Below are 6,538 nucleotides of genomic sequence, written 5' to 3'. Positions count from 1 at the left end.
TCGGGACCTTTGCCTTTCGCGGGCAAGCGCTCTACCAACTGAGCTACCGAAGCACGACTCACGGCCGGTCTCACAGCCTTACTTCTGCCAGTACCTCATCTCCTACCTTCCCAACTTTACAGAAGCTCTCCTGCGAACCTTGCAGAACTAGCACTCCTGAATGAAAGGATATTGCGGAGACACGGCTTAGCCACAGCCTGGGGGATGTTTCCAGAATGAAATTTTCACTCTGCAGCGGAGTGTGCGCTGATATGAAACTTCCTGGCAGATTAAAACTGTGTGCCCGACCGAGACTCGAACTCGGGACCTTTGCCTTTCGCGGGCAATCGCTCTACCAACTGAGCTACCGAAGCACGACTCACGCCCGGTCTCACAGGAGACGAGATACTGGCAGAAGTAATGCTGTGAGACCGGCCGTGAGTCGTGCTTCGGTAGCTCAGTTGGTAGAGTGCTTGCCCGCGAAAGGCAAAGGTCCCGAGTTCGAGTCTCGGTCGGGCACACAGTTTTAATCTGCCAGGAAGTTTCATATCAGCGCACACTCCGCTGCAGAGTGAAAATCTCATTCTGGAAATATCGGTGTGTCTATCAACGGATTCGTTGACCAGTAATCATCGGTCCTTGCTTTTTCTACAGTTCCAGTAAGGATAGCAAGCCCAGACCATTTTCTAAGTTCGGGTGCCGTAACGTCGAAAAATGTGGCATTTTTTTAAATCCAGTTTCCTTCTATTGCAATTTTGACTGTAATACTTGTTGGTTTCGTTGCTAATATATCCAAATAGATCGTTCCAAATATATAATTCTACGATATCCACGACGCTGTGTGTATCTTTGGGACATATGTGTGGATCCGGAGATCCTTCAAATTTATTATTGGTCCTCAGTAAATCATAGTCTCTCTTCTTCGCCTGATTCATCCGAATCAGTTGGCAACTGTAGCGTTCGCCGATCTCTTCTTGGACTTATTTCACTGTCTTCCGACGATTCTGCTTGACTTTCATTTTTTTTTATATCCAATGTCTTCTTCCCAATCGGCCAAGCCATCCGGAACGTCAGACAAGACGTCGCGCATTCATCGTAAATAATCGTATCGTCTCTTTCGTCTGCCATGCACAAGTACTTATAAAAACAAAAAACTTGTTGACGTATGTAACTTATTGTTAGCTAAACAAAACACCAACAGAATGAAAAAGACACTAAAGTGCTGTCACCGGCCACTGCGTGATACTATGCTCAAGACACCACTCTGGTGTCGCCGGCCACTGAGCGATTCTTTGCACACGACACCACTGTGGTGTCACCGGACGTTGACCGCTATTCCGCGCGCGACACCACTGTGGTGTCGCCAGTCGGCAAAGTGTTAGCTAAGCCCGCGAACCTTAAAGAACAAAGTTCATCTCCTTAGCAGACACGCGTGGGCACCAGTTAATTCCGTCAGGTGGTCAAATCCCGCCACAATTTAAACGACACGTCCGCTCACCAGAAAAGGAAGTTCAGAAATCAACTCGATCACAGCAGCTCGCGTTGTACCTCTGCCAGACAGCAACATTTCCACAGGCTGGCCCATCAGTTGAGTGTATTCTGCTTCCCCTGGCGCTGTACAGATGTCACCTTTACAACTGCCACGGTGCTCAAAGTCCTCACCGTTCTCGACCAGCGTCCTCTCTCCTTCGCTCCGAGATTTCCAAGAGAGACCACAACTCAGCGATTCGCCTGCTTAAAAGCCCGCCGCTCACGTACCTCATCTGGGCCGAGCGCATACTCTTTGGACCAACGATACGCTCGCAGAAAAACCGATATCGGTGGTATTAATATCAAAATGTTTCAATCATTATTAGACAACGCGTGGTCTTTGTGTCCAGCAGTGAGTCTCTACATAGTACCAAGGGCCGTTCTCCATTTCGCCTGGGATGGTTTGAAGGGAAACATAAATATTTCTTGAGTGGGCGCAGCTTTTGGAGCTGTGACAGAGACAAAAACGAAGAAAGCTGAGGAAGGCCCATAGTCCGCAAGAATCGCACAAGATTCTTGAGTCAGCTAAAGCTATGAACCCATTCCACGTAAATTCAATGCATACAACTGACCTCTTTGATTTTAGAGATACTGGTGTTAGTGCGGGCTTGTAAGATCTCTAACTGCAATACGATCACACTCATACATATCAAACAGCTATTAGAAATTCTTATGCTGAAACAGAAGAATGGAAAATTATCAAAGACCATGGCTGATGTGTACCATGACTTACTTCATCTGAAAAACCAGCCGTGTTTATCAGTTTCAAAACGGAAACACCTGTACGATGTTGCCATTTATTCATCAACAGTAATGGGTGTTCTGGAACAAAATTTGTTTCATCTGATCACAATAATGGAGTTGTGTATTAAGCAGATTTTATGCTTGAAATTAATTTTGTTATTCTCTTGTAAAAATTTTAAAAGTTATGATAAATGACTATTCGTGGCTGTAGTTACTGGTTAAAATGTTACTTTTGTATTTCTGTACTTGTGTTATCAGGAATAAATCATGATGCCTCAGTATTAATGGCATTTGAAACAAAGATGTAGTGGACTGACAAGGCAGCCAGTCCACAGTGACGGGTAACCGAAAGGCACGCGTACACACACGCCGACTGGCGTTAAGTCTGAAACAGGATACGTGATGAAAGCTATAAAGAAAAGAACGGAGCTTCTCGTATACTTAACTTTAATTCATTGTGGTACATTTCTCTTGATAATACAAGTGAGACTCTCTCCAGATATGGTTAATGCCCTTGCTAGGTCGTAGCCATGGACTTAGCTGAAGGCTATTCTAACTGTCTCTCGGCAATTGAGAGAAAGGCTTCGTACGTGTAGTTGCTAGCAATGTCGTCCATACAAATGGGGCGAGTGCTAGTAAGTCTCTCGAGACCTGCCGTGTGGTGGCGCTCGATCTGCGATCCTGACAGTGGCGACACGCGGGTCCGACATGTACTAATGGACCACCGAGCGAGGTGGCGCAGTGGTTAGCACACTGGACTCGCATTCGGGAGGACGACGGTTCAATCCCATCTCCGGCCATCCTGATTTAGGTTTTCCGTGATTTCCCTAAATCCTTTCAGGCAAATGCCGGGATGGTTCCTTTCAAAGGGCACGGCCGATTTCCTTCCCCATCCTTCTCTAACCCGAGCTTGCGCTCCGTCTCTAATGACCTCGTTGTCGACGGGACGTTAAACACTAATCTCCTCCTCCTCCCTCCTACTAATGGACCGCGGCCGATTTAAGCTACCACCTAGCAAGTGTGGTGTCTGGCGGTGACACCACAAAAGACTTCCTTAGTGGCTCTTAGAACCAGCATGATGCCTTGTATAGTACTCAGAATGTTCTTTATAAATTACTTATTTTTTATTTGTCTCATTCTTTTATACAGTAATGATGTAAGCACCACAATTCTGTCAGATCAGAAGCCTTCCTCAATTTTTTGGATACAAATAAGTTAAGAACAGAAAAAGATACATTGTTTGTTGATTCTCAGATATGAGATCTGGCAGTTATAAAGTTTGATGTTGGGCTTGGCGACCACTCATAAAGAGCTGATAGTAGGAAATTTTCCACACGCATGGAGTATTTCACGAATAGAGCTTTCGCAGAGCTAGTTAGAGAATGGTGTGCAATACAATTGAATGGATGTTGAAGGATAGAGTCCAGAGATGTCGAGGCAGGATCAGAAGTGGCCAAGGTGGTGAACGTAATCCTATCGCCAATACAGGACTTTTTTTAGGCCTTGAGATGGTAACCCTTGGGGAAATGGCATCAAGGGACAGGAAAGGACACCAGATGCGATCTGTGTGTATGCCTGGGGGCCTCTTTCAACGTGCTGAAGAAGGTATTCCGGCGGCCATTGAGGGAACAAGGTGCAACCAACTGCAGATTGTGGCACACGTTGGATGCCTGTCATCTGGGCTCCGATGTCATACTTGGGTCATTCCAGCAACAGGCAGAGAAAGTTGAGAAGTACAGCCTTGCGCATGGAGTGTCAACGAAGCTCACAGTTTACAGCGTTGTCCCCAGGACTGATCGTGGCCCTTTGGTTCTGAGTGGAAGGGCTGAACCAGGCTACTAGGCTGTGAATTCGTGGACATGCGCCATGAGATTGAGATCTGTAGGGTCCCACAAAATGGATCAGGTGTGCACTACACGTCAGAGGCTGCTACTCAGGTAGTTGACTGTGTATGGAGCGCACTCAAGGATATTTTCAGATTAGGTGACTCTCCATGCAATCCAGATAACGACAGATGTAGGAAACCAGGAGATACCAGTGTAACCTCGAAAGAAATGCCTCTCACAGGTGAGAGTATTAAAACCCTAATGGTAACTGCCGAAGCATTAGCAACGAAGTGCCAGAGTTTGAAGCACTCCTGAAAAGCAATGAAGCTGACGTAACATTGGATACAGAAAGCTGGCTGAAATCCGAAATTGATATTAGTGGGACTTTCGGGGAAAATCTGAGTGTATGTCGAAAGGATAAGCAAATCGGAAACGTAGGTGGTGTATTTGTCGCAGTAGACAAGAAACTAAAATCCACCGAGGTAGAAATTGAAACTGCACATGAGACTGTTTGGGCAAGACCCAGTGTCAGGGGTAAACATGATATTATAATTAGATCCTTCTATCGCCCGCCACACTCATCTCCTGATGTAACCGAAAACAACGAAGAAAACCTCAGTTCACTTGTACGTATGTTCCCCAGTCATACGGTAATGATCGGTGGAGACTTTAATCACCCAACAATTAACTGGGAAAATTACAGCTTAGTTAGTGATGGCTTTGATGCGACATCCTGTGAGACTTTACTAAATGCCTTCTCTGAAAACAACCTATAACTTATAGCTAGGAACTCACCTCATCTTGAAAATATATTGGATCTAATGTCAACAAATAGACCTTACCTCTCTGAGGATGTCCTCATCGATACTAGTGTCAGTGACCACGACGCGGTTGTTGCAACAGGTCGAGTAAAAGAAGCAGAAAGATATATATGTTCAGCGAATGAGACAGGAACTGAAATTGAGGGTAGTAAAGCAAAAGCTGAAATGGTTAACTCCGTTTTCAAATGTTCCTTTATAAAAGAAAACCGCGAAGAATTACCCTAATTTAATCCTCGTACACCTGAAAAGGTGAAAGAAATAAGTATCGGTGTCAGTGGTGTTGATAAACAGCTGAAATCGTTAAAATTAAACAAAGCTCCAGGGCCCGATACTGAATTTGGTGCTGAGTTAGCTCAAGTATAATCTGTCGTAGATCCCTGGAACAAAAACAGTGCCCTGTTCTTGGAAGAAAGCGCAGGTCACACCCGTCTGCAAAAAGGATAGTAGAAATGATCCAGTATCCTCGACATTGATTTGTCGTAGACTCTTGCTCTCGAACTACTTGCAAGACGCCGCTATCCAGCTTTGCTGTGTCAATTGTGTGGATCTTGTCCTTTCATTGAAACAGACAGCTTCGAAAACTGACAAATCAGTTTGTGTTTTTACTTTACGTTAAGAACTGGAACCGGTGCGGTTCGAACGCTGGGTCGTAATTTTTAATTGATATAACGAACTTATCTTAGTACTTCACACTCTTATCATTATTGTATTGTGGAAATTGCACTAATGAATTAGCATTGTTCTAACTATTTCTGGCTGTATGATGTTCATCTTTTAGTGTTTTTATTTTACATTAAGAACTTACGTTTGCACATCGAACTACTTTTATTGTTCTACTGTAGAAATTGCAATTATGTTGACATGACACTTATGAATACCGTTGGCTGTATGGTCTTTGCTACACAAAGCCAAAATAAACAGCTGACAGCTAGAGCAAATAGGAGGCGTACCAGCGACCCATCCTCTTGAAAGTGGCCAAGGAGTACTTGGACGGAAACTCATGCCGTCTTAACCACTTGACGCGGCTTGGAGCATGATAATTTTTAATTCGACATTGCCGCTGCGATACTCTGCGTCCTTTCAAATCCAATACAAATCATTTAATTTGTGCTGTAACACACCAACAAAAAAAGTTTTGAATCACCCCGGTTCCCAGAACTCCTGAAGATAGACGTTGTGGATACTGTATCACAGACACAGTGACTGTTCAGAGATGTCACTAAACCCGCCCAAAGAAGTACACAACGACGCCTGAGCAGCGCCTATTAGACGGAGGAGGTCCGACAGCCAATCAGTTCCAGTCATTCCACCAGGAAGGAGATTCACGGCTCGTGTTGTCTGTACTTCAACCATGCCTAGACGGTCAATATCGCAGTTCGATCTCGTCCGCATTGTTTCTTTGTGCCAGGAAGGGCTCTCAACAAGGGAAGTGTCCAGGCATCTCGCAGTGAAAAAATGGTTCAAGTGGCTCTAAGCACTATGGGACTTAACATCTGAGGTCATCAGTCCCCTCTACTTAGAACTACTTAAACCTAACTAACCTAAGGACATCACACACATCCATGCCCAAGGCAGGATTCGAACCTGCGACCGTAGCAGCAGCGCGGTTCCGGTCTGAAGCGCCTAGAACTGCTCGGC

At 45.1% G+C, this 6,538-nt stretch overlaps 1 non-coding gene across 1 annotated transcript; it reads right to left on the bottom strand.

Moving 5' to 3' along the window:
* Positions 1 to 279: 279 nt before the first annotated feature.
* On the bottom strand, positions 280 to 354 carry Trnas-cga (transfer RNA serine (anticodon CGA)). Its single transcript has one exon. It is a non-coding gene; the product is annotated as a tRNA-Ser (tRNA).
* Positions 355 to 6,538: the final 6,184 nt, after the last annotated feature.

The sequence above is a fragment of the Schistocerca nitens genome, chromosome 2 (genome assembly GCF_023898315.1).
Source record: "Schistocerca nitens isolate TAMUIC-IGC-003100 chromosome 2, iqSchNite1.1, whole genome shotgun sequence".
Classification (NCBI taxonomy): domain Eukaryota; kingdom Metazoa; phylum Arthropoda; class Insecta; order Orthoptera; family Acrididae; genus Schistocerca; species Schistocerca nitens.
Note: the sequence above shows the minus strand (reverse complement) of the source record. Positions and strands in the feature narration are given on the sequence as shown.